The sequence below is a fragment of the Danio rerio genome, chromosome 22, assembly GCF_049306965.1.
Source record: "Danio rerio strain Tuebingen ecotype United States chromosome 22, GRCz12tu, whole genome shotgun sequence".
NCBI lineage: Eukaryota > Metazoa > Chordata > Actinopteri > Cypriniformes > Danionidae > Danio > Danio rerio.
This window is the reverse complement of record NC_133197.1, coordinates 9623713-9651697: the sequence shown is the minus strand read 5'-3', so window position 1 is coordinate 9651697 and position 27985 is coordinate 9623713. Positions and strand designations below refer to the sequence as shown.

The 27985-nt window shown below is 35.9% G+C and overlaps 1 long non-coding RNA gene across 11 annotated transcripts; it reads right to left on the bottom strand.

Moving 5' to 3' along the window:
* Positions 1 to 46: 46 nt before the first annotated feature.
* On the bottom strand, positions 47 to 27985 carry LOC101886501 (titin). Of its 11 annotated transcripts, XR_012397751.1 has the most exons (19): positions 27930 to 27982; positions 27760 to 27817; positions 27556 to 27632; positions 26456 to 26484; positions 26053 to 26353; positions 24772 to 25092; positions 24403 to 24687; positions 22957 to 23061; positions 22515 to 22556; positions 22015 to 22056; positions 9865 to 9949; positions 7387 to 7463; positions 6917 to 7199; positions 6411 to 6507; positions 6196 to 6308; positions 4601 to 4876; positions 3257 to 3355; positions 2954 to 2995; positions 47 to 2302 (listed from the first exon to the last, which is right to left on the bottom strand). It is a non-coding gene; the product is annotated as a titin (long non-coding RNA). The 11 variants fall into 11 exon arrangements; XR_012397750.1 differs by having other exon boundaries at positions 27760 to 27979; XR_012397749.1 differs by lacking the exons at positions 47 to 2302; positions 2954 to 2995; positions 3257 to 3355; ... (4 more) ...; positions 7387 to 7463; positions 9865 to 9949 and adding an exon at positions 18773 to 21914 and having other exon boundaries at positions 27930 to 27985.

Here is a 27985-nt window from a genome sequence, read left to right as displayed (position 1 = left end):
ATATGGAGAACCATCCAGCACACACACACACAACTTGACATGAAATGTTGATAAAATGAGTATTGAATTTATTCAATAATTAATTAAAGAACACAAAGTAATTACACCATAAATATTAAAATAAACAGAAACTATATAGCCTCAGCAATCTATGATAATTCATATCTACCACATTCTTCCCTGCAAAAGCAACATTACAGTTAAGAAAATAGCAACCCTCTCCTAGATTCTACTAAACAAGAAAAAATTAAATGTGGAAAGCAGGCAGTGACAGATTAAATTATACTGTTGAGTTCTTTCTGTGTAAGTGAAGCCAAGACTGTGTAATATTTTGTTTATTATCAGAGAGGGAGGGCGGTACAGTGGCGTAGTGGCCAAGCAAGTAGGTTGCTGGTTAAAGCCTCGGTTGGTTCAGATGGCATTTCTGTGTGGCGTTTGCATGTTCTCCCTGTGTTGGCGTTGGTTTCCTCCTGGTGCTCCGGTTTCCCCCACAAGTCCAAAGACATGCAGTACAGGTGAATTGAACTAAATTTTCCATAGTGTATGTGTGTGAATGAGAGTGTAAAAGTGTGTTTCCTAGAGATGGGTTGCAGCTGAAAGGGCATCTGCTGTGTAAAACATATGCTGGATAAGTTGGCGGTTCATTCCGCCGTGGCAACCTATGATTAATAAAGGGACTAAGCTGAAAAGAAAATTAATGAATGAGTCAGAGAGGGAAGGGATTGGATTTTTTTTTCTTAATTCATAATTCTGGGAACATGAGGAAGGACTCATCTTTGTCTTGCTCTTCAAATATCAAATATCTTTTTTCTTCCCGCACATCATCGCATCAGACAATGACTAGCGAAACACTTATTTTAGTGGAGGTAAAGAAGTGAGAATGGAGCAAGCTAAACACACAAACTATACTACAATGTCATTTTAAAAAATAAATATGTAACAATTCAGTTATTTAATTTTCGGTTTCAAGTATCTAAAACTGATGTACTGATAAACTGATTCATTCAATAAAATAAATTTCAAGAGTTCACACTTAGCTGATGACTGATTATAAAGCTTGTTTGGCATGCTGTCCTGGGAAAGCGCCCTGAGCTCATAAGATCCTCAAGCTCGGGGTTCCCTCCCATTTGCTGGGCGAGAGGGGAGTTTGAGCTCAGGTAGATCTTGAGAACTCCCCTGCTGTAGTAACTAATGAAAAGAGAGTGATTGCTCTTAGGAGATAACTATTTACTAGAAGCATGTCTTTGGTGCCGATTTGGATTAGTCAAGTAACTTAAGTTGCATGTTTTTGGACGGTGGGAGGAAACCGGGGAACCCGGGGCAAACCCACGTGAGCACGGGGAGAACGTGAAAACTTCTCACTGAAACACCGGCTGGCTTGGTAAGGACTAGAACCAGTGACGTTCTTGCTGTGAGGCAACAGTGCTAACCACTGGGCCACCGTGCCACCCATCTAATGGAGGAGGAGTAGGGGTGGACGGGGGGATTCTTCAAAATGAAGATGGCTGTTATATGGAACTTAGGGTATTTATAGTGGCTTAGGAATCATCTGATTGGGAAATCATAGTTGATTAATGCGGGACTAGCCACAAGCAATCATAGGCATGTGATCCTCTCGAAATTAGTTTAGAAATAAACTTCATCTATTAGTAGAATAACAATATTTAAACTGTGCAATGCCATACTCAAAGATGTCATTTGCATTTTTTGTCCATTGGGCGTATGTCTTTTTAAGTGAAGTTTAACACAGAAGTTGTAACGTCGAGGGATGACACACACAACTGGGGTAAGACCCAATATGCAGGTATAATCGTAGTCAGACAAGCAATGGTCAATACAGGTGCAAATGGGTATGTACAGGCAGTCCAGAATCGTAGTCAGTAAACAAGCTATAGGTCGTAAGGCAGGCGGCTAAACAGGAGAACAAGGATAAACAAGGCTGGGTTGAAACACGGGAAACAAGACAGGGAAAACGCATTGTAATGTCATCTACTGATCAACAAAACTCGGCCAACTGAAAGGGTGACTGTGTGGCTTATGTAGTAAATGCAATTAGTCTCTGATAGTACTCAGGTGTTGCGAGTGTAATCAGTCTAGATGAGTGAGCATGGGTGTCTGGGCGAAGTGCATGTCTGAATATGTAGTCCAGGAAAAGGCGGAAGTGTAGTCCATGGTTATTGTGTGAGAACCAGCGATCTATGAAGAACGATTGCTGGTTATTGTGACAGAAGTATGGATTCTTGTGATGAAGATGTTGATCTAGCATTCAAATTTTGACTTGCAGAATTATCATCTTGAGCATCTAGAATTAAAATAAAACAAAAAGTGCATTTCAGATGAAGCATTCTAGGTTATACATGTATTTAAAGGTGCCATAGAATTAAAATCGTATAATAAGCGTCATGATAGCTAAATAATAAGAACAGTTAATTGCATAATGTGAGTGACACACACCAATGCTTCCTAGTTCTCATGTAAATCTTGTCACTGTAAAATCGCAGTGAAAAAATAGACCAATCAGAACAAAACACAGACTTTTGTTGTACACAGGATCATTAATATGTGCGCTTCAGGCTGTGCTTTTGGTTAGTGTTTTCTGGTGAGATTACAACAATTATATATTTTTAAGTATATCTAAGCTTGTATTATACTTACTATTTATGTGAGACTCTTATTTTGAAAATGAGACTTGGTTTGAGGAAGAATAAAGAAGCAAATTTGTAAAGCAGACAGTCATGAGCTATGGAGCTCGTTAATATACATGACTTTGCAAATATGGTCAAAGAGCTTGTCATTCCAATTTCTGTGGTTATACATGAGCATATAAAACTATTTCTGGAGAAATTTTGGACTTGATATCCGAGAACACATTAAATCAATGCAATGGCACCATAAAGGTTGTGTATTGAACATATTGTGTAAAACTAACATAAACTGCAGTTTCTTGTCTTACCTGCTGAGTAATTTTGATTACTTTCAAATTGAATTACAGCATCTATTGAACACAAATTCATTAGAAAAAACAAAAAGATGTCAGCTGTTATAGTTTTATTTTTAAATGGTGTTACATGACTGTATAGCCACTATTCTTTTATTTTCCGTTAAATTTCCAGAAGAATGGCTCTTTGTCCTGTGCTAAATGATTCTACATCATGAAACTAAAACCAAAAGGCAACTGCTAATAGTTGTGTGTATAAAATGAATATAAAGATGCTTTACCCAAAATGTTCAAATATTGGATGTAAGTAGTACTTGCCATTCTGTGTCAGATGTTTATACACGAGGAAACATACAATGGTGATTAAAGCAACAGCAACACAAAAACCTACAGCCAGCCCAAATGTTTTTTTCTTGCCTAAAAAATAGAGAAAAAAAATGTACTGAATATTAGCAATAATACTGAACAAAAATGCTTTTGCTTTAGCATTCAAACTAATTGTTAGTCAGAAGCAAGTGTGGCGCTATCTTGCAACTCCTCAGTTGCTCTATTGGTTGATTTGGGTTTAAAAAAAAATCTCACCAAGATTTTAGTCATTTTATTTGTCGTCTTATGAAAAAGTTTGAGTACCATATTTAATTCCATGTTTCAAGGTATAAGAAATTATATGTAGTCCTTGACAGGCCTTAAAATTTGGGAGATATAATCTTAGATGAACAACAAATGGCGTTGTTAATTAACAAAAATACAAATAAGATAATAAACAAGAGAAAGAAACTGTGGACAGGATGCAGATGCCTGACTTAAAGACCCAATTTTCTGAATAAGCTTCTCGCTCTTTCAGATCATTTTGAAGGAGTTTTTGAGTTGTCTGCACAGAATTTCAGTCAGGATGAGCTCTGAACTTTGGACTATTAAACGCCTTGACTTTTGCTTTCAGCTGTTCTGTTGTATTTGCTGCACTGTTTCATTGTCTTGTTTCAGCTTTTTGTCTTGTTTCAGATTTTTTTTTTAGTGTACACCCACCTGAAGCTCCAGACCACAGGTGTCAAATTCAATTCCTAAAGGTCAACAGCTCTGCACAGTTTAGCTTTAATCCTAATTATACACACCTGATCAAACTAATTGAGTACTTCAGGCTTGTGCTGCGGTCACACTAGAGTTTGTCCATGCAAAATTCTATAGTACGGCACTTGTATAGGGAGAAAAGTCCAGTGTGACCACAGCTTTATTTTGAACCTCCAGGGAAGTGTTTTAAAGCAAAGTTGAAACTAACCTGTGTGAATTTGACCCTGCTCCAGACCAATACACTTAAAATTCTGCTGATCATCAGTTCTTTTTTTTCTGATGCTTTATGTTGTTTTTTATCTGAGGGTTTATTTTTTAAAAATTAAGACCTGTCAAAGATCAAATAATTTTTATGTCCTGATATGGAGAAAATGTAATTTCATAGAGCGCCCTAACTTTTTTATACTATAAAAGGGTTTAGGTTAAAAAATATTTTTTAAAAAATGAAAATCTCAAAAATTAGACCTTGTACAAAGTCTGGCTAACTTGTTTGCCGTGATCTTCATGGTTTGTGTCCAGCAGTTTACATGTGATGTATGTTAGAATAAATTCAAAGACATTTTAGAGACCATGTCAAGTCAAATGTTGGCATACCTGAACAGAGTTCAGAGATGGCAGCCTCTTTAGTCTCATTGATGAATGAATTGGAGACCACACAGCTGTAGTTGTTCTTATCCTCAAAATGCACATCCAAGCACTCAAAGTTTTTGTGCTGATCAGATATAAATATGTGGGACAGTAATGTTTGTCCTTTGTACCAGGTAAGATTTACCTGACTCACATTCATCACTGAACAGTCCAGCATACATGTTGCGAATGATGATGGACAATAACTGGAGTCAATGGAAATCTGAGGAGTGGGCAAATGATCTGGGAACATAGAATAGGAGAAAAAAACATTGCTGCTATTTGGAAGAGTGTTTAGAAGGAAGACTTATTTGCACAGACCCTTGTGGAAATATAGACAAGAACATGAATGAATGTTTAGCCATCTCTACCCTTATCCTAAAACACTTTATAGACAAGACTTATTTTAGACTTGATTTTCAGACTTGCTACAGACTTGCAAAACTTGCAGACTGTAGACTTGTAAGAGACTCCTGTAGGCTCTTGGAGATTCATAGTCTTCTTGAAGACGCTGTATGACTGCAGACTAACCAACACATCTTAATACATAAATTTTGCTTGTTCTAGTCTCCTGGACTGGGTTCTCTCATTCATTCATTATTTTTCTAAAACCCTTAACCCCACAAATTTGACCGATGCCACTTTTGTCAAAATAATTCTGATACAAGGGCCATGTTTGAGCTCAAACTGGTGTGCAACATTTTGCTATGTTTTCTGAGTAGAACAACATGTTTTAATTTTTAGGTGAACTACACCTTTAAGGCCCTAGTATACAAATAAAGTTCTTTTTCGTTCTTTGTTTAAGGGTAAGTTTGAAAAGCCACCACGATGTGCCAGATCTTTAAATTGTTTTCTATTTGACATGAACACTCCAAATTGTACAACTTTTCAAACTTTAAAAGTCATGGCATGACGCAGTGACACTGCCCAACAAGTGTTTGACACCCTCCATGTTTTTATAAGTTCAGTGAAATTAAATACATTTTTTAGATGTTAGTTTCAGTATGTTAGTTTTAAGGATGTCTAAAATCTAATTTGCATTTAAAAAATATAAAAATGATAAACACATCCAAGCTTGCAGTTTGTCACTTTTGCCTAAATTAATCAATGATTTCTTTTCACGTCACCTCAAACTTCATTTTCTCATCAAAACTTCTGACCAATCAAATGCTCGCTAGTATCAGACCTCTAAAACTTGTCAGAGAGTGATTGCACAGGTGAGGATACATCTGATCCAGCTCTGCTCGACTCCAGTGTTACACTCATAATGCTAACTTGATGTTGTTGTTTTGGATTTGGTTTGTTGATTTTTTTTAGAAGTCTTTATTTGCGGCTTTTTCTTTTGTTTGGTGGGGGTGTTAATGTCTGTCCAGTCAGCAGCCATATGTATAGATACCATTAAATAGAAAGCTACACAGTGGGTCTGCGCTGCTTTATTCTGGACAGTAAGGGCAGTAACTGTAACATTAAAACTATTTTACATTGACACTACAGGTATGAGTTCAGACTAAACTGAACACTGATCTTATTTATTTGTAAAATGATTTACTGTGTTTACTCACTATGGACAGAAAGGTTGAAACTCCAGCAACGTGATGTAAAATTGTTGATCAGTAGTTTGTAGACTCCAGAGATTAAGTGGCTGGCATTTGTGATTTTCAGATCTCCTGTTTGACTGTCGATATAGAGTTTGGATTTGAATCTCCCATCAGGATAGTCACATTTTTGCACTTCATTTTCAAGTATTTCAGCGATGACAGTTTTTTCGGGACCGTACCTCCACACTACTTGAGTCATCTTTTGTATGGACTTCAAATTGGTGTGTAGTGTGAGATTATCTCCCACCCTTACTGGCACTGCTGTCTTTGTTATATCTACCTCAAAATCAAAACACAATCATATGGTCATATTAATTAGTAAGTCAATTATTAGATGTAGTTATAATGTCAAACAAATGGATGACAGAATTCTAAAGATAGTTCACTTTAAGAAAAATAAAATTTCCTCTCCGTTTAACCATACCGAAGTGGTTTTTATTAATTTCTTTCTTCTTTTTAAAACAAAAAAAGATTTTCCGAAGAATGGAGGGAAAAATTTGTCATTTACATTCATAGTAGAAGCAAAAATATATGAAAGTCAATAGCTGTTTTTTCCAACATTCTCTAGTACCGTATATTTTGCTTGGTGTTTAACAGAAAACAAAAGAAAGAACAATCAAACAGGTTTGGAACAAGTGGAGGATGAGTAAATGCTAAATATAAAGATTAAGCAGGACTGACGTACCTGGACATGGATCACAGTATTGACTGAGTGTCACATTTTGAGTCTGCGGGCTAATGGAGCTGTGAAACACACAGCTGTAGGTGTTTTCATCCTGATATTTTACATACAGATTTAGAGAGATGGTGGGACTCAGATTATCAACGTCAATAGAGGAACATTTTTTTGTTTCATTGTACCAGGACAGAATGGCCCCTTGAGCATTGTTTGTTGAACACATTAAGATGCATAATGTGTCTGTTTGTGAACACAATGGAAAAAATCTGCGAATTTTAAGAGGTGAAGACTGGGGAGAAAAGTGAGTTATATGAATTAAAAAATGTAACATGAATTGAATAGGAAGCAATTATTATGACAATTATTATATCTTTATTACTTAAGCACTTTTTAAAATGTACACTGTACACTGTACACTGAAGAACACCTCCAATTACAGAAATACAGAACTAGTTGAAAATGTTAAAAAGTCTCACATCAAGTTCAAGGTTGATTGCGTCTCTGTCCTTCACTAGTGCTAGTTTTGTTTCATCAGATTCAGCACAAGACACATCTGCAACACAGAATTATTTTAACTATTGGAGTATTTAACAATTTTAACTATTGCAAAAGTTATTTCAAACAGCTAACCTAAAGTGAGGAAGAAGAAATAGAAACACACAGAGAAGAAAGTGAAAATAGTTTCAAAAGTTCACACTTAGCTGATAATTGATTATAAAGTGTGTTTGGCATGCTGTTCTAGGAGAGAGCCCTGAGCTCATTAGATCCTCAAGCTCGGGGCTCCCTCTCAATTTCAGGGAATTTTGAGCTCAGGTAGATCTCAAGAACTCTTCTGCTTGATAATGCCGAACAGTGGTGGAAAGAGTACTGAAAAAGCATACTTAAGTAAAAGTACCATTACTTGCCTTAAAATGTCGTGTGAGTAGAGTAAAAATACCTGTTAATAAATATTACTCAAAGTAGGAGTAAAAAGTAGCCCTATTAAAAGTACTCATGAATAGTGAGTATTACGCTGTTAAAAGTTGATGCATTTACATGTCATTTGTGGATGTGTGTAAACGTAACATTCTGTAGTGCATTTAGTTATTGCCCAGCAGGCACAACATGTCATAAGACGTTAATATTAGATTAGATTTAGGTTGTCATGTCCGATGAGCAAAATTCATTGTCTAGCCAGCGTCTAAGGACAAAGTTTATTTAATGTCCAATAATTACATCAAATAACGTTGATATTTGGCTGATTTTAGGTTGTTAGGAAAATTACCAAAATCCAATGTCGAGCCAATATCTTAAACCAACATCCTTTTGACGTCAAATACTGACATTTATTCATCAGTTATGGCAACCAAAATTCAACGTCTAATAGACATCATAGAGGTAACTTTGACACAACGTCAAGCTGTAATATCATTAGAAGTTGATATTTGTTTAAGGTTGGATATTGGACACTGACATCGGGCTGACATTGAGTTCTGATGTAAACCCGATTTTCAATTCCAAACAAAATGCAGCGTCTGCAAGACGTTAGGATACAATTTCAATCTGACGGCATGTTGACATTTTGTGCCTGCTGGGTATTTAAGATCATTTCGGTCGTCATACAGTAAATATCCATCATCTTCTCATCAGTGACATGCATCTAAACCAGAGGTGCCCATACTTGGTCCTGGAGGGCCGGTGTCCTGCAAAGTTTAGTTCCAATCTTAATTAGACACACATGGGTTAGCTAATCAATCTCATACTAGGCTTTCTAGAAACATCCGTGCAGGTGTGTTGAGGCAAGTTGGACCTAAAATCTGCAGGACATCGACCCTTCCAAGACTGTGTTTGGACATCCCTAATCTAAACAGTCTCTGGGTCAATGCGTGTAAAGATTTAGAACATCTTCTTTGACACTTTTAATGCTTCCAGATTGTTGCAATGTAAAGTACACATGACTTGAAGTAGTTTATTAGGATGCAGTTTACCTTCTATGTGTTATTTGATTGGACAGGAATTACAGGACTGATTTTCCTAATCCCCATAAACAAGAACAAATAAAGTAGTGACTGCAGGTTGAAGGAAAGTAGTGGAGTAAAAGTACTGATTACTGCACTAAAAATGTACTCAAGAAAAAAGTAAAAGCACACATTTTTAAAACTACTCAGTAAATTACAATTTCTGACAAAAACTACTCAATTACTGTAATTTGAGTATTTGTAATTAGTTATTTTACACCACTGATGGCGAATGTAAATTATGAATAACTACAGAGAGAAATATTGCTGATTAAGCGCTCATCTATGGTGTTGATTTGGTTTGGTTAATTTACTTATGTTACATGTCTTTGGCCTGTGGGAGGAAACCAAAGAGCCTTGGGGAAACTAGGGGTGTCAAATTTAATTGTTTTTTCTTGCACTGCGATGCTGTTGCGGACAATTCGGAATTGGTTCAGTAATAATCATACCCGGTTATTATCTATGATGTCATTTATCTCATATGAGCTATGTCGCCATAGCTTAGTATGGTGAGGAAGACAGCTTGTTATAGACTCCCCCTCGTGCCCCAAATATAAAACTGTACGGAAAGCATCGTCGATGTACTGAAATATTTAATTGAACCGAATTGATGGCATGAAAATCAGAACCGAACCGAACCGAACCATGAGACCAGTGTAGGTTCACAACTCGAGGGGGAACCCACGCAAACAAGAGAACATGTGAACTCCATACAGAAATGTTAACGTGGCCAGCTAAAGACATGAACCAGTGACATTCTTGCTGTGAGGCAACAGTGTTAACCTCAGGGCCTCCGTTTCCCCCTGTTAAGGAAAGCAGAGGAGTAGGGGTGGAAGAGGGGATTCTTCAAGTCAAAGACAGGTAAGGTAAGATACTCTGTTTTTTTTTATTGCAATTTAGGATATTATCTGATTGGTGGATCATGCATTAGCTAATGAAGAGAAAAAGAGACTTTACCCAATGAGCAAATTAGATGAAGCAGAAAAATCCAAGAAATATCCATAGTCTTCAAAAGTTTTGTAGAAAATGTAGAAGGTTCCATCTACATTTGAACACATAAACAACAACCGAGTCAAAATTATGTGAATGAACATCTCAAAATTTTACCTTTTCTTGTTTTGTAAGCTTCTTTTTTACAGTATACAGTATCAATTATTGTTAATAATTAAAATATATACCACATAATTCTGTATAAAAAAAAATCCATTGAGGAATAGTTTATATGGAATTGTTACTGAATGTTCTGTTGTTTAAAATGTTAAATTGCTGAATAACTTAAAAAGGCTCCAGTTACCCTGTGTCACACTTCTCACTTGTTAGAAAGCTATTGTTTTTTTCTTTTTGAAACAACTCTAGGACGTTCATGCTCTTTTTTTCTTCTGTTAAATCAAAGGCCACACATGCTAGATATTTTTGTATGAGCAGTTGCTTTTAAAAGTTGCTACAGGTTGTAAGGCTTGAAGCTTACGCTGCTATTCTGAACCAATAATCGGAAACAGGAAGCAGTTGAAGGATGGCGTGTTTAAATCCATTATTTATCTGACTCCATTGTAATTAATCTGACTCCATTAAAGTTGTTATCATCATTGATAAAGAGAAAGAATCTCTACGTCTTAAAGCAGGCAAAGTTGTTTATTAAGTTACATGATCAAATATACAGACATTAGAATGACACAAACTAACATACTGTATAAAGAAATTAGCTGTAACATATGCACTGCTGAACAACAAAGACAGCGAAACTGCCTTTGTTAGCATATGAGGCTACGCACCGGTGTGCGGGAGATGCAGAGTAAAAGCCATTCCCTCCGATCAACAGTTACCTTTCCTTATTATACCCTGAGCAAAGCATTGTCAAACATGAGTGAAAACCAACCCCCAAAACCAGCTGAACGTGAGAACAAAGTTGAAGAGATGAAGTGGGGAAGAAGTACATTAACATACTCTCCTCAGGCCATGACCCAACAATAGTTAATATGTTGTAGATTGAAATACAATTAATCAATGTCTCTGTTGATTTCATCACTACAACACTGAAGTCATAAACTGTCAAATGACACCAAACATGACAAAGTTATCTGAAAGAAGAACACGAGCAGATGAATTGTGTATGGTGAAGAGCACATGGTTACTCTAAGCAAATGGCAGAGATGTGTATCGGAGCTGTGAGGAACTCTGCCTCACCAGGAGGACCCATCCCATGCTTGGAATGTCTCAGTAGTCCTTCATTAGCATAGAAGGAAATATATATCATATTTTCTCAGCTTACAAGGTTGTTCAAGTTTTACAAATCGCTTTTGTTGTCGCAAATGACGTTATTATTTGCAGCAAATGAAGTTATAAATTATAATTCCTGAAATTGTGTGTTTCAGTGTGTAATTTCATTTTCTTACACTAAACAACCAAGATCTTAAATCCATCTCTTTTTCTAATTGTATTTATTCGTTGATGTTTTTTGTCTTTAGAACTTCAATCAAAATGAACAATAAACAGCCAAGTGATATAACTTAATTTGACATTTTTTATGGTTCTCTTTTTCATTTATGAGTCTTTGTTTTTCCTATAGTTTAAGGTTTGAAGGGTGTGTTAAAGTATTTGCGTTTTATATTGTATTTACAGACTTTATTCTTTTTTGAATAACTGTTTATTTATTACAGTTTTTCTCTATGAAAAGTGAAAGGTTAACAGAAATTGAATTTAACTGTTCTGATTTACAGCAGTTAATGGCATTAAAATAAAGCTTGTTAAAACTTGAGATGGTTCGGATATTTACAGTTCCACGTTACTACACATACATTTAAATGGCATCTTTGAGGTAACCCATTCTTTATCCCCGAGCTGAAAAAAACAAATCGTAAAATCATCCCTGAACATCAAACGCATGACAGCCTAGCCTACTTGTACACACACACACAAATGAAACGACTGACCTGGATGCGTGCTGTTGAGGTTCAAAATAATCAATCGTCAGTGCAAGAAGTTCGCTTTGGCTGCTAAATATAAAAACCTTTTACATGGGCTTTTATGTGTTATATAAAAACCGTTTACGTTGGCGTAATTCCATTAATTTGGGCGTGGTTAGCTTGATAGAAGAAAGACTTTTCCTCATTCTTCCTCAGACTTGTTTTCGAAAGGGTAGGCTAAATCCATCAACAATGCCTTATTTGAATATGCTATGTATGTATAATAAAATTAATTTGCAGAACCGAAAACGAATCAATTTGGTTTGCTGTGACTGCTACGGAAAACAGTTGGCAAGTGATGCTATTTATGAACCAGCTGGTTAAATTGAGCTGTTTTAGCAGGGATATCCCCTAGTCAGAGCTTAATTAATTCAGACCGAATTATTCAGAAAATTTTAAAAGTTTGTTTTCACAGTTCTTGAGGCTTCTATAAATAAGACCAAATTATAATAATAAAAATTCTGCACTAATTTTTAGATATTTTGTCCATTTCACAATATGTACACACACACACACACACACACACACACACACACACACACACACACACACACACACACACACACACACACACACACACAAACACACACACATATATATATATATATATATATATATATATATATATATATATATATATATATATATATATATATATATATATGCTCGATTGTTGGTATCTTAACAATAACATTGTAACATTTTTACTTTCATTTTGAGGTTTTTGTTGTATGGATTGCACCTTGTTTATAAAAACTAAATATCTTGGGAATCAGGTAGACATAAACGTATAGGATAGACAACTGTTTGCATTATTGAAATAACAGATTGGTTGTGCATCCGAGTGTTTCCTACTGCTCTGAGAAAGCTTATCATTCCAAACTCTCACTCAATGTTTTACTCAGAAGATACTTTAACTTGTGGCCGTATAGGCTATAGCTCGTGCCAAATTAATATTTTTCCATATATTCCCTGCTCGTTTCACTTTCTGATATTAATGTTTATTATTTATTTTAGTGGCAGTCAGGGCTGACATGTCAATAGAGGAGACCTGATGTAAATACCCTACTGCTTAAACCAGCCTTGGCTGGTTGGCTGGTTTTAGCTGGTTGACCAGGCTGGTTTTAGAGGGGTTTTGCCCATTTCCAGGCTGGTTTCCTGCCATTTCCAGCCTGGTCTTAGCTGGTCAGGCTGGGAGATGACCAGCTAAGACCAGCTTGAACAGCCTAGCTGGGAGCCCAGCCAAAACCACCTATGTCCAGCTTAAACCAGGCTTGTCAAGCTGGTTTTAGCTGGATTTAGCTGGTAATTTTCTTGTAAATCAAAAATGGCTGTAAACCAGCCTGGAAATAGCTAAAAATGTATGGCTAAAATCAGGCTGGTCAACCAGCTAAAACCAGCCAACCAGCCTAGGCAGGTTTAAGCTGGATTATTCAGCAGAGTAGTGAGGGCGTCCATGTAGGTAAAAATCCGAATGAACGTGAAACTGAGCGCAACATGCACGAGCACAAAACCCCTCCCTGCCTCCTCCCCCGTATGAATATACAAATGACTCTACTTTGGCAAAACCCAAAAAGCAAAGGCAAAAGCAAGCAAAAAGAGAAACTTTGAACAGAATGTGAATTGAAGGTGCTGCTTTCGGAGGTAGACCGGAGAAAAGCGGTGTTATTTGCAAGTTTGTTCTCCGGAATTAACAACAAAAGAAAAAAATAGAGTGGGAGAGTTTAGCTGATGCGGTTAACACAGTTGGGTCTGAACATCGCACTGAGTGAATTAGAAAAGAAATAGTGTGATTTATAGGTGTAAAATGTTGCAGTTCCTCTAACAGTCTCTGTGGTGCACCTTGTAAAATGCATGTCAACATGTTTTGACACGTTCGAGCATGAACTCGGTTCGAATCCAGCGTCTTATGAACTCTTTCTTCTTTTTTCCCCCACTGTATATCAGATTTTGCCAACTATTTATCACGAGAAAGACAAGTCGGAATCAATAATAAGTTTGTGCATCATATTTTATTTGCACATTTATTGAATGGAAATGTTTCTGATTCACGTATGCAAATTCATCTTCAGATAGTGTCTTTATAGCAATGTGTGTGCGGTCGATAGCTCAGATTACATTGGGAAAACAGGCGACCGCTGCAAATTGCGCTTTAATGTTTAGCTGGTCAACTGTATGGTATGGAAACCTTATATACCTGCTAGATGAATCCGTCTCATACAGCTGCCATTGCACGGCTTAGACACTTTGTAGAGAGCAATTTAACACAACCGCCTCTAGGAGTCGCCAATGGAAATAAAACAGACATGCACAAAAAATGTGCGTACGCCAGCCATAAAGCTGCCGTGGAGCTGCGCACATTCCCACATTCAGTTCATTGTTAGTAAATCCAAACGCGAGCGATTCTGAGCTTGAAACCTGGCGTACGCAAAGTATTTGTGTGTGTACGCAGCGTTGATACATGAGGCCCCTGGTCTGGAGTTCAGCCCGCTTGTGTTGGCCTTTTGATTTTGTCTGTTATTTAGGTATTTTCATGAATAGTATTTTATAGTTTGTAGTATTATTCTAATTGGGAATTTAGATTGTGTGTAGATATAGATAATTGCTTCACTTGTAAAGGCTGTCGAGACAGATTCATTTGTTGGTCATTTATTTTAATTAAACGATTTTATGAAGATACTGCTTACCAGTGCAGCCTGTCTCTTTCCTGCTCTCAGTAATGCAAACGTGTGAATAAATGTGTAAAAATACAGACATATTAACTGTCATTTTAACGTGATCAAGTGATTTTTCGTCTTTTTTTCTTCATCTGAACACATTTAACTCTGTCATAACTGCAATATTTACACTCATCCATAAAATTGATGGCAGAGGTGACTGTATGGGCTGCTTTCCACTGTACGTCGTGACAAAAAAGGAAAATTGCACTTATTTAAACTTGTCTTATGATAATACTATGTAGGCAGATTTCCCTGCTGAAAAATCCAGCTTAAACCAGCCTAGGCTGGTTGGCTGGTTTTAGCTGGTTGACCAGGCTGGTTTTAGAGGGGTTTTGGCCATTTCCAGGCTGGTTTCCAGCCATTTCCAGCCTGGTCTTGGCTGGTAAGGCTGGAAAATTACCAGCCAAATCCAGCTAAAACCAGCTTGACCAGCCTGGTTTAAGCTGGATATAGCTGGTTTTGGCTGGACTCCCAGCTTGGCTAGGCTGGTCAAGCTGGTTTTAGCTGGTCATCTCCCAGCCTGTGAAAATCAGCGTGTGCCCAAACCGACACTCCCATTTTTATGCAAATTTTTATGCACCTTCCCTCTTCCCCTCCTCTGACACTCCCCCTTAACAGAGCTGGACACGCCCACTTTCCTGACTTTTTCCAAACTAGAGGTGTGAAAACACCCTGCTGAAACGGGGGTTTCATGGCCCTTAGCCCTAGCACTAGTCATACAAGCATGCGAAAAAGTGTGCACAATTGTTTATCCTTTTGAATTTCTAGTCATGCTAACTGTAAACTGTATTATAAAAGCAACAAAAGACTTTACCCAGACACAGAATAATCCATGAGATATTCATCATCTTCAAAGGTTGTAAACAAAATCTATGGCTCCACCTGTATTTGAACAAATATGAACAAAGAAGTAAAAATTGGTCTAAATGGTTTTGTAGCTACCCATGTAATGTAACAAAGTGTGTCAATCTACAGATTTTGCCTATCTGAGCACTTTAAAATTCAAAAGATTTTTGAAATATGTTCTGACCTGATAGAAAAAAAATAAAAATAAATAACAAATAGAATCCTCAGCCTCCCTGGGAAAGTTCTCTCCTAAGACTGCTGCCCCCATGACCCGGCCCCGTAAAAATGGAAATGACATGACATGACAGATAAAACCAGTTTTTAAGGTGTATTTTTTGTGAACTTGTTTTTTTTTATATATATTTGTTATCTTTACACAGTAAAAAAAAATTAGAAATCAATATACAAATAAAACTGAATACTTTATGAAAATGTTTTATTTAAAATCGAGTTATATGTTGTTTGGAATCAGTTTATTTCAGTTATTTGTAAAACTTTATAAGAAACTGTTGATAATTTGATGAATGGCCATGTTCTGTTTTAAACAGCAGAAATAAAAATATGTAGAGGGTTATGCAGTGTAAAGTACAAATCAACTCAAAAAATATTTAATGACCCTAGGCTGCAAAATTACTGCCTACAAAAGGTCCAAATGCCCAAAAATGCAAAGCTTCCCATTTGAGGATTATATATATATATTTTTATATGGTTCTTTTTGTTTTTTCCTTATATGGCGGGTTTGGGGTTTCCATGCAGTGTTAAATTTTAATATTATTTTGAGAGGTTTATACTCTATTCACAGACTTTATTCTTTTTTTCTGAAAACTTATTTAATTATTAGAGTTGTATCAAAATTGAAAAGCAGTACAAACTGAATTTGTCTGTATTTTTTATAGTGAAGGAATGCTATTGAAACAAGCTTGTACTTTAAATTATTTGAATATTTACAGTTCTGCATTACATTTACATTTAAATGGACTCCTTAAGTTTAGTCCATTAAGTATCCCAGTTGAAAAAAAAAGTGATAGGATAGTGCCGGAACAACAAACGCATGACATACTTTCATCTGTTCTTCGTCGGATTAGCACCTGATAAGTAGGAGGCATACTTCACTCTGCGTCATACTTTTAGAAGAAAATAATAATAATAAAAAAATAAGCGACTAACCTGTATGTGTCCTGTTGATGCTCAGTGTAATTAATCGGATTCTCTGTGGCAGCGTGACTAAGTATTATGTTCGCGTAAAAAACTGTTTGTGGAGATCACATAAATATCCTTACTGATGAAGGCGTGGTTTGCTTGATGGAGTAGAATTTCCTTTCCTCTCTACGTCTAGACCTCTCTCTGAAACTTGTTTTCGATAAGGTAATAGGCTAAATCGAGGCGGAAATACGCCTTAATATAAATTGTTTGCATTCCTTGGATTTGCTTTGCATGTGCACTAAACGATGCTTCAATGTAGTTTGAGACACTACTCCCTCAAACTAGATAGAACTATTTTTCCGAGAGAGAGATTAGAGTCTAAACTCTCTCTAAAATAAAGTTTATACTCCAAGCTTTTCGATACTGCGTAGGTTGTGTTGGCCACATGTAGACTAGCTCGTGTCAAACAAACCATTTCCGTTATATCCCCTGTTGGTTTCACTTCAGGTATTGTGTTATGTGATTAGTCTATTTAAAAGACGCAGAAATGATCGAATTGTTATTTTAGTGGCAGTACATAATCTGAAAACATGAAATAAGAGGCTACTATCAAACAATGCAGCGTTTTGGAAATATTTTGTCTAGATATTTTTATATTTTCACATTTTCTCTCAGTAGCCTATTTGTGGTCTATTTGTATTTTCAAAATCCAGATCTCTGACATATAAAAGTTCAGATCAGTGCTGAAATATATTATGTTTCACTATTTAAAACGGGATTGGAAATTAATTATTTCTCCAGTCCAGTAGGCAGATCCTGCTCGGCTGTTCGCAATCCACGAAGAAAACGAAAATGAAAGGAACTGTTCAGCATGAGCAGAGAATCAAATCCTCGTCTTGTTTACATAGATAAATTAAGGCAACAGCTAAACCTGTCTCTAGTTAATAATTGTAGTAAATCTAGACCAATAGGAAATGACATTGGGTTCGCTATGTAAAATAATTTATCTCCTCAATGCAGTTTGCTTGTTTAAGAAGAAATTTACCACATTACTTGCATGAGCTGGATGGAGATACACATTTCTTTACCGCATACAGGGAAATAAAACGTAAGCAATTCTTCAATATTATTAAATACTCCTTTTTATTAAATTGTCTGTCCAAAATGTACTTCATGAATATATTTACTTAAATGCAAGTTTTTCTAAAGAAGACAAGTGGCAAGGAAAGTGGAGTAATAGTACAGGAAGACATTTACGTAGCCTGATATTCAAGAGAGTGTTAGATAGGTGTGTTTAGAGATATAGAAGAGATGACCAGACTATAATAAGATACTAAACTTAACTCGATTCTTTACATAACGGGTAAAATGTGCCATGTGAAGGAAACCATGTATGTGTTATTAATATATCTACTTCCTAGGTATAAGAATAAATGGAATTAATCATTAAGAAAAGAACTGTACTATGCAAATAATATACAATCAGGAATTTATTAAATACAAATTAAGGGTCAGGTAAAATTATTAAAGCTGTTTAAAAATCCAGAATATAGATGTTATCATACACGCTTAGACTAAATCACCAACACAAGAAGTGACAACTATATGCACCTAAAAGTTCGTTTTTCTAACTTGCCAATAAACCCAAAGCAGATGTAAAAGAGTATGTTGTGCTTCACACTAATTTCCAGTTGGTGACGCTGATGAATCAAAACTGCTTTGACAAACTTGCATTTTGTCCAGACTGAGCAGTTCGAGTGCTTCTAGAAACTACATGCTAACAAGGAGACTTCATCGGCCGTTTGTTAAAGGAATGATCAGAAAAGACTACTGATGGACTAGGTCATAACATGGATCAGTGCATCATGGATCAGTTTCATCCTCCATTTTACAAGTGTAAGTACGTGGAATTAAAATTGTTGTCTCGTTTACTTTAGCTTGCAAATTATGTATTTAGTTGTGTTCATTTCAATGCATTTGGGGGACTTATAATGCCCGCAAACGAGTGATAATCTAATAAATAAGTCACGCACCCATCCCCGGACCCCCGGTCGCATGCAGTCTATCAGCTCTACCAAGCCAACCAATCACAGTGCTTGCGCTATGCATCGTTGCGACATGTAGTTAATTTTTCTTTAGATTTTTAGACATTTTTTCTGCGCCGGAGCAAATGCAAGCACTTGACGCAGAAGTATAAATCAGCTTTGACTCTTTATGTATACAGTACAATCAGATTAACAACACTCAAATAAAAACAAAGCATAAAAGGAACCTTGTAACCTTTTGGAGAATACATGTCAGTAAAGAAAGTGAAAATAAAAATGTTTTAAAAGCTTTTTTTTTCTTAATGAGAAGCAATGCACAAGTTATTTAAAGAAAACAAAAAAGACAAGTCCAGTCTTGAATTAAAACTGTAATTGTAGATTTTAGCAAGCAGCAAGATTCATTACAAAACTTCATGATCAAAATTAACACCTTATACATCTGAAACACTCACTCATTCATTTTACTACAATTACAAAGATTTTGCCAAAAGTAAAAAAGAAATGAAAAGTTAAACTTTTATAATAACATACACATACTCCTTATTCAATTCATTCTTATTTTCCTTAATTGTAATCATTCTTCTGTATGTTAAAAGTAAGTGTGACTTGGGATTCACAGCTAAGAAACAACTCATGGGACATTTCTAACTATATATACAACAATACTGATGTATTACTCGCTCATCTGTACATAAAAACCTGTAACAATCCATACAGACTCATTTAAAAACTATTCTACACTTTCTCTTACCAGTGATGCTATTTATTTCCATTAAGTTTTTTGACAATCTTTGATGAAATGTTCATACATGTGAATGACAAACTATATTTATATAGCTTTTGTAAGAGTTGAAATATTGCGAATATTTTGATGTCTTTGACAATTCAAAACATGAGCTGAAAACAGAGACTGGTGACTCCCCAACCCAGCAGGTGGGAATGCGGGAAAAACCAGCTCCTGCTGCATTTGCATCTGAGTCTGCTGAAACTCGGCTTCATCCACCCCAACTCACACATCATTTCAAAGTCTGAATGTTCTAGATTAACCAAAGTGACTTTATCTATCATGTTTCATATCATTTGAAATGTCTCAGTGCGACTGGTACAATGGTCTCATTCCCTCAGAAATAGACATAATCAAAACAATAAATATTTAACTTCAGGCATCTTTTGAACCACTGTGAAGGGTGTGACTTTTCCACAGGCAGCACTAAATGTGATTGCCTTTTGTTATACACACACCCCCTTCCTTGAGGGAATTCTTGGATTATTTAAGGTAAGGTTTGAGAAAGGCTCAGGGCGATTCTGCCTACCCAGATCAGCTCGTAACATGGAGCTTATGCTCCATGTTATTTAAAATTTGAAGTCAGGTATACATCTTTTCATCTTGGATTTATCTTTGATAATTTGATGTTTTGTATTGATCATTTATGAATTGACTGATTGAATTGGCATAATACACATTTACCTGACTAATAAATTGTAATGTTTGACCATATTTTGCTCACTCTGTAATTATTAATTCAAGTAGATTACGCTGTATCCTTGTTTCCGCATGTCTTGCGTCAGGTCAGTAGACGGACTAGAATCCAGTTGAGATGGAGCATTGGGCACACTAATTGTGTTTTAGGGATCCGGCTGACTCTTAATATTGATTCAAGTGTACTTAGGTGGAAAGGGCGTTAACTTCCGTCTAGGTCAACAAGGTGTTGCACGACTAACCTAGATTGGGTACCCGACCTTTGTTTAAAGGTAATATTATTCTAAATTAAGTTCATATGGGGAACCATGGGCTTGGTGAAAACCAAAGTTACTATAGAGTCCAGTAGTCGGGTACATTTATAATAATGCCTTAACCTCTAATTAGAAATGATATTGTCTTAACTCAAGGGTGTACATCTAAGCGGGACTAACTAAAGTACTTTAGAACGAGCGCGCTGGTAGCGGCCATCTAAAGTATTAGTCAATTACATCTGTTTAATATTCAAGACTGACCAGAGTGTGATTGTGCGGGACGCCTTCGGCCGAGGCGATTTCTCTGAGCGACATGAGCATCCGAATGAACGGATGTAATAGTTACTAGTGAAGACAAAAGGTTCAAACATTTATCTAAATTACATATTGATATAATCTTCTTAATGTTTTATGATTGAAGTCAGATAAAACTAAAGATAAATATATTCATATTCTAAACCACCTCATACTAAAATTGGAGTCAGATATGAGTTAAATTTAAGGTAAACCAACATTGTGCACTGGAAATGGCACTGGAAAGGCATTGAACCTTCATCCACCAGTGTTCAACTGGGTGGACCTTAAACTTTCATTTGGTTTTAGCAAGTGTAATCATTTAAGCTGAGAAATGTTGGATTGTTACGCAGGCACACAACTCATTGCCCTCACACAATTAATTAATATACTTGGTTTTAGCCTTTTTCATGCTTTTGCCAATACAGTTTAATAATGCTCATAAATTGACCAATAAACACAATGTAAAAAATACAAAGTTGAGTTAATGTAAAATGTTAAAGCAACTGCCCGCAAAGCAATTTTTAGGTTATATAACTTCAGTGTTTGAAGTTGTGCTAAATATTTTCTTAAGTTGAGTTAACTTGAAATTGAGAGTGGTTGAAGTGCCAAATAATTTTTTAAGTTGAGCAAAAATGCCCATTTAAGTCAAGTACTTTTAGGGAATAAGTTGATTCAACTCAAGTTCAAAAATTATTTGGCACAACTTTAACCACTGAAGTTTAAAAACTCAATATTTCTTTGCAGCGGAGGGTTTAAAAATGTAAGTTAACCCAACTTTTAATGTTTTACAGGAAAACACTTAAATGAAGAAATCAATTTTACATCTCAACAGATTTCCTTATATTCATTGAACAAACCGTTCTAAACACACAGTTAAATAGTTTTCATAAGTCAACACTGAGCTCAAAAATATGACCACCTACCTTAGGATTTTAAACTGAGTTAACAATTTCTAAGATTTTTTTTTTACAGTGTACCATTGACCAATACATTTTTGCATCTGATTTTCTAAATGTTACACCCTAACTGGAGGGTTCATAGAATGATTACAAAAGGGTGTACATTTGATTTAGTTCACTTGACCACTGAATTTACAATTTCTGCATAAAATTGAAACGTCTTTGGAAATGCATGAGAGAAAGATCTCTGTATCTACTTCCAGCACAATGTGGATAAACTGATAGATTCCTCTGAGGAGGCTGAACTGGTAATCAAAGGGTCAGATTCAATTTCAGCTTGGTTGCGCTCTCTAGGGTTTGCTATAAATAAAAAAAATGCATACTATAATGATAGTTATTGTAAACTTGTATTTGGATTATTTTGAGTGTATTGACAAAAATGTTGTAAACTGCAACTAACCTGTTTGAGGTTTTTGGCTGGTCTCATTTTGACCTCCGTCGCCTGTTAAACACACAGATTCATCAGACTGACAATGAGATATACCTCTGACTGACTGCAGGCCATTGTTGTATAAAAATGTTTAGTTTATTTTAAAATGGTTGCATTTTCTCTTTCATTTATTATAAATATACACTTCACATCACAGTCTAATACTTTTAAATACATATAGTAAAATTATAACATACATAGTAACATTTATACACATAGACCTTTTTGAGGGATGTAACCAAAAACATCAATGGTCCCATCGTATTTCCTGTATTACATTTTTAATTTTTATAGCTTACGAGAATCCAAAAACAGACACATATTGATAAATAATGTTATGACAGCTGTTTTAATAAGAAGTTATGACTGAATTGCCTTATGTTACAGTTATGAAAGAGTTTAATAACAAGCAGGAAATGTTCATCACCACATTGAAATGGTCTATAAAGTGATATTTTCTTTTAACAAACCTGTTTGGGGATTTTGACTGGTTTGATCTTGACTCCCAGCAACTGTTAAACAAACAGATTCACCAGATCGACAGTGAGATCTTCCACTGACTGACTGACAAGCCATCATTGAGTAGAAAAAAAAAAGTTTATTCTGCAGTTACTCTTTTATTTATATATATATATATATATATATATATATATATATATATATATATATATATATATATATATATATATATATATATATATATATATATAGTTACTCTTTAATATATTCGCTTTGGCGTTTATAATAATAATGGTTTAGGACTTTTTAATTGCCACTTTTTTGATGTCCTAAAATGCTAAATGATTATAAATCTGAAATCAGAAAATAAAAACAGAAGATTGGCAATAACTTGTGTAAATAAAAGATGTTTTTGCACCAAAAGGCCATATTTCAGCTGTAGGTAATACTTGCCTTCTCTTGTTGTGCAATGTTTGTAGAGACAATATATCACTGCAGAGACAAGGACAAGAGCAACAACAACCACCCCACCTATTGTCTTAATGAGAGTTCTCTGGCCTGGATTAAACAAAAAGAAAACAAATTTTCTGTAAATCACTCCTGCCAAAGAGAATTCAAACAAGATACACAAGTAAAAACATGCTTTAAATAAAGAAACATTTTTTGTTATCTATCTATCTATCTATCTATCTATCTATCTATCTATCTATCTATCTATCTATCTATCTATCTATCTATCTATCTATCTATCTATCTATCTATCTATCTATCTATCTATCTATCTATCTATCTATTAGAATCATTTCTTGGACTAAAATTATGACAACTGAATGATAAAAAAGTTAACCCAACATTGTTCTTTATATCCAAGAAAGTGTAACAAGTAAACTTATAATTGTTTTCATCTAAATCAGGGGTCACCAAACTTGTTCCTGGAGGGCAGTGTCCTGCAGATTTTAGCTAATCAATGATTTACTAGGTATACTTGAAATATCTAGGCAGGTGTTGAGGCAAGTTGGAGCTAAACCCTGCAGGGACACCGGCCTTCCAGGACCGAGATTGGTGACCCCTGATTTAAATCATAGGTCTCAATCTCTAATCCTAGAGGGCCGCAGCTTTGCACAGTTTTGCTCCAACCCTTATCAAACACCGCTGATCCCACTAATCAAGGTGTTCAAGACCAAAGCTGTGGTCATGCTAAAGTTTATGTGCTCATGATTGACCCAGCTGGTCCACATTAGCTAATCATGATCCTCCAATCAAAGGATCCCAAATCACTATATATATCCTCATTTCCTTTCTACAACCATCTTCGTCTGGAAGAAACCCCCCTCCACCCCTTCTTCCTCCTTTATCCAGAATGGGCGGCACGGTGGCTCCCTTGAGCTCTGAGCTCTCTCCTGAGACAGCATGCCAAACAAGCTACGTATTAATCATGCGCTAAGTGTGAACTCTTAACACAAGATGATTAGACAATATAAAGCGAGCGATTGGTCAATATTTTTTATTTTTTATCAGAGATGTCATATTTTGATTCTCGATAGGTCTCACGCAGCCAAGTGATGCGATTTCACAGGTCAGAGTTTACCATGCTTGAACTTTGCAACGCAGCGACCTTTAAAACTTGACGCATGACCTTGCGTTTCCAGTCTGACGCATTCGCATGCTTATGAACGGAAATCTATGGGTTGAAAAGTCCAGTGTGACTGCATCTGAATGGAGACTATTAAGCAGGTGTGAGTTGGAAGCTGGTTGGAGCTAAACCATACAGAACTGCAACCCTCCAGGAATTAAGTTTGAGACCACTGATCAAAAACCTTAAATATAGAAAGAAATTCTTATTGAAACTGCAAATAGGAAATAACAAAGATTAATCAGCTTCTTGACTGACATCACTACCTGGCAAATCAGGACAGAGTTGACTGATGTCCAGATGTGTGGTCTGATTTCTGATGGCATTGTTGACCACACAGCTGTAGTTGTTGTTATCCTGATGTTCCACCTCCAGAGGTAGAGAGAGACTGATGCTGAGATCAGACACACTGATGCTGGACAATACACTGTTTCCTTTGTACCAGGAGAGACTCACAGCACTCACATTCACCACTGAACACAACACTGAACATCTGGAGTCTGATGATGATGATGAAAAGTGTCTGGTGATGACAGGAACAGGGAGCAGAGCTGGGAGAGGAGATGGTTCAACAAATTAACACAAATCTAGATTGTGCATTTATACATGTGAGATGATTCATTACATTTACTCACCATAGACAGAAAGATTAAAACTCCAGCATTTGGAGACTCCATTGTTGATCTGTAGTTTAAAGACTCCAGAGTCTGTTTTGCTGCTGTTTGTGATCGTGAGATCTCCAGTCTGACTGTCTATATGCAGTCTGTCTTTGAATCTCCCATCATCACAGTCAGATTTTGAGGTTATGTTATTAAGGATTTCAGCAACCAGACTCATTCCATTAGGATTACATTCAAACATCCACATGACATGAATCCCTTTTTGTTCTTTTGTAAGGTTAGAGTGTAGAGTGACAGATTCTTCTGCAGTCACTGAAACTGGAGTTTTTGTTATGTCTGTATGAGAATCAAAACACAATCACAGCATAATTTAAAACAATTTTATAGGTTACTGACCCAGAATCATTGAAATATTCACCTCAGACATAAAAAAGCGAATTAAATGTATGCGCAAAACTGACGTATCGCATAAAAGACGTGCGCATAAAGCAGTGTTTTCATCCAACGAGTCAATTTAAATAAAATTGTGACTTCCTGATTAACTGGTGCTAAAAATCTAAAGTAAAAACTGAATTTACTGTGGTAGGAGAAGCTTTGTTTTGTTTAAAAGCAAAGTTGATGCCTCAGAAGACGATGCTGACGCAATGAACATGTGGTAGCGTTTGAAGTCATGGGATGCAGAGTGCAGACGCATTTACAAAAGTTATGATTGGATAGAAACGTAGCTAATGACTGTCTTTCTGCAATTTTTTATAATCCTAAACAACTGTAGCATGGGCGTCACGGTGGTGCAGTACGTAGCACAATCACCTCTCAGCAAGAAGGTCACTGATTCGAGGCCCGGCTGGGTCATCTGCATATGCATGTGCTCCCACAGTTGGTTCCCATGTCACACTGTAAGATCTCAGCTGTCATAATGTCAGTTTCAGAACTTCATCAGAGGGGAAATCTGATTATAACTGTCAATAGTGGCTGTCCTTGTTAGCCTATGATTTTAGGAATCTATTTCAGTTTCTCAAATTTGTATTAGACGACTAAATCGTGGCTGAAATCCCACAGTGTGAGCAAGGTTTTACTCTATTGGATCACCCCTTTTTGTGCCATTTGCTCCTGCTTGTCTGACCATCTGTTGTCTAATAAAGCTGCGTTTGGAACTTACTTCATTGTCAGCACACTTCATTGTAACACAGAATAACCAGGGTTGCAGATAAAATAAATAAATAAATCGTCTTTACTGTTTTCATGCACCTCAAAGACAAAACCTGAGATCAGCTTAGTGACTGAAAGCTAATGTACCTGGACATGGCTCACAGAGTGTTTTGATGTTGAGATGAACAGGCTGGCTGCTGTAGATACCATTCATAACACATTTGTAGTGGTTTGTGTCCTGATGTTGCACCTCCATACACAAACTGAGGTCAATGTTAAGATCAGCAACTTTGTTGATGGAGAATAAACTGGTTCCATTATAAATGCTTAAGGTTGCATCTGGAGCATTTGGTACTGAACACTGCAGAACACATTTCGAGCCTGATGATTTTCCTGGAGTGCATGGTTTGTATTGTCTGATAACTTTAGGCGTAAAGAGCTGGAGATCCTAGAGAACATAAATAAAAATAAAAATAAATGTTATTTAAAAAAAGATCGAGGGATAATGTTTAGTTTTAACAACAGTAAAATGAGTGTTAAAATTTCTTGCCTTTTTATTAATTTCAGTGGACGATAAACCTGGAACACAATGTGCAATTTTGATTAATTGATTGATTAACACAGTGTTGACAGACAAATCGAGTCAATAAATATGTACGTTGCTGCTTATAAACAAATGTGCTCACTACTCACAGCTACGAAATTGTCCGAGTTAAATGCAAACTACTAATTCACTTTAAAGGCTGATTTATTATTCTGCATCAAACGCACGCGTATGCTATGGCATTGACGCATAGCCCTATGCCGTGGCCGTCTGCGTCGCTGACGTGCACCTCTCAAAAAATTTAGCTACTCGTTTAGCTACTCTTAGCTCTGTGATTGGTCGGCTTGGTAGCGCTGACGAGTCTGGGCAGTACTGAGAGCCGCGCGAATAGCGCGAGCCCGATCAATTATTAGCCCCTATAAGCTAGAATTTTTTTCGATAGACTACAGAACAAACCAATAATACAATACAATACAATAATTTGCCTAATTACCCTAACCTGCCTAGTTAACCTAATTAACCTAGTTAAGCCTTTAAATGTCACTTTAAGCTGTATAGAAGTGTCTTAAAAATATCTAGTCAAATATTATTTATTGTCATCATAGCAAAGATAATACTAATAATTCATAATTCTAATGATTATGGGGGCTAATATCTCTGACTTCAACTGTATGTATGTGTATATATATATATATATATATATATATATATATATATATATATATATATATATATATATATATATATATATATATATATATATATATATATATATATATGTGTGTGTGTGTGTGTGTGTGTGTGTGTTATTATTAATAATAATTTTTTTTTTGCAACATTTTGCAAATGTTCACAGAATGTTGAAGGGAAGTTATTTTAAAAGAAAACAAAAAATAATCTTCCTAGAGTGTTCAGGGAACATTAGAAGAACATTTGAATAACTTGTTAGAACAGAAACATGGATAAGTCCGAACAAAGAGTCGAGGAAATACACAAAAGCGAACATTAATGAAATTTGGTGTTTTAATGCTCAGTCGTTTATCATGTTGAATTTCTGTTTGTACTAATTCTAAACATTTAAAAGTTTATATAAAAAGAGACTTTACCCAAAAGGCAAATTAGATGAAGCAGAATAATCCTTAAGAGATTCATAGTCTTCAAAAGTCGAGTAGAGAGGCTTTATCTGCATTTGAACATGTAAACAACAACTGAGTCAAAGTTATCTGTAACAGGTTAACAGTGTGTGAAGCTACATCTTTTGCTGATCCAAGCACTTTTAACACCAAGAGATTGTTAAAAAATGTCCTTACCTGTAAAATGTTCTTCCCTGTCTTCTTCTTCTTTTTTTTTTACAGTACACAGTATAAACTATAAAATATAAAACACTAATTACTGTATAAAAATGTTGCTTAAGCTTATGTATGGTTTAAATCCTGTTGAGACATAGTTTATAAGAAACTGTTAATAATGCGCTGAATACCTTAATAGGCTACAGTCAGCCAGTCTCACACTTCCCACTTCCCTAACTGTGAGAAA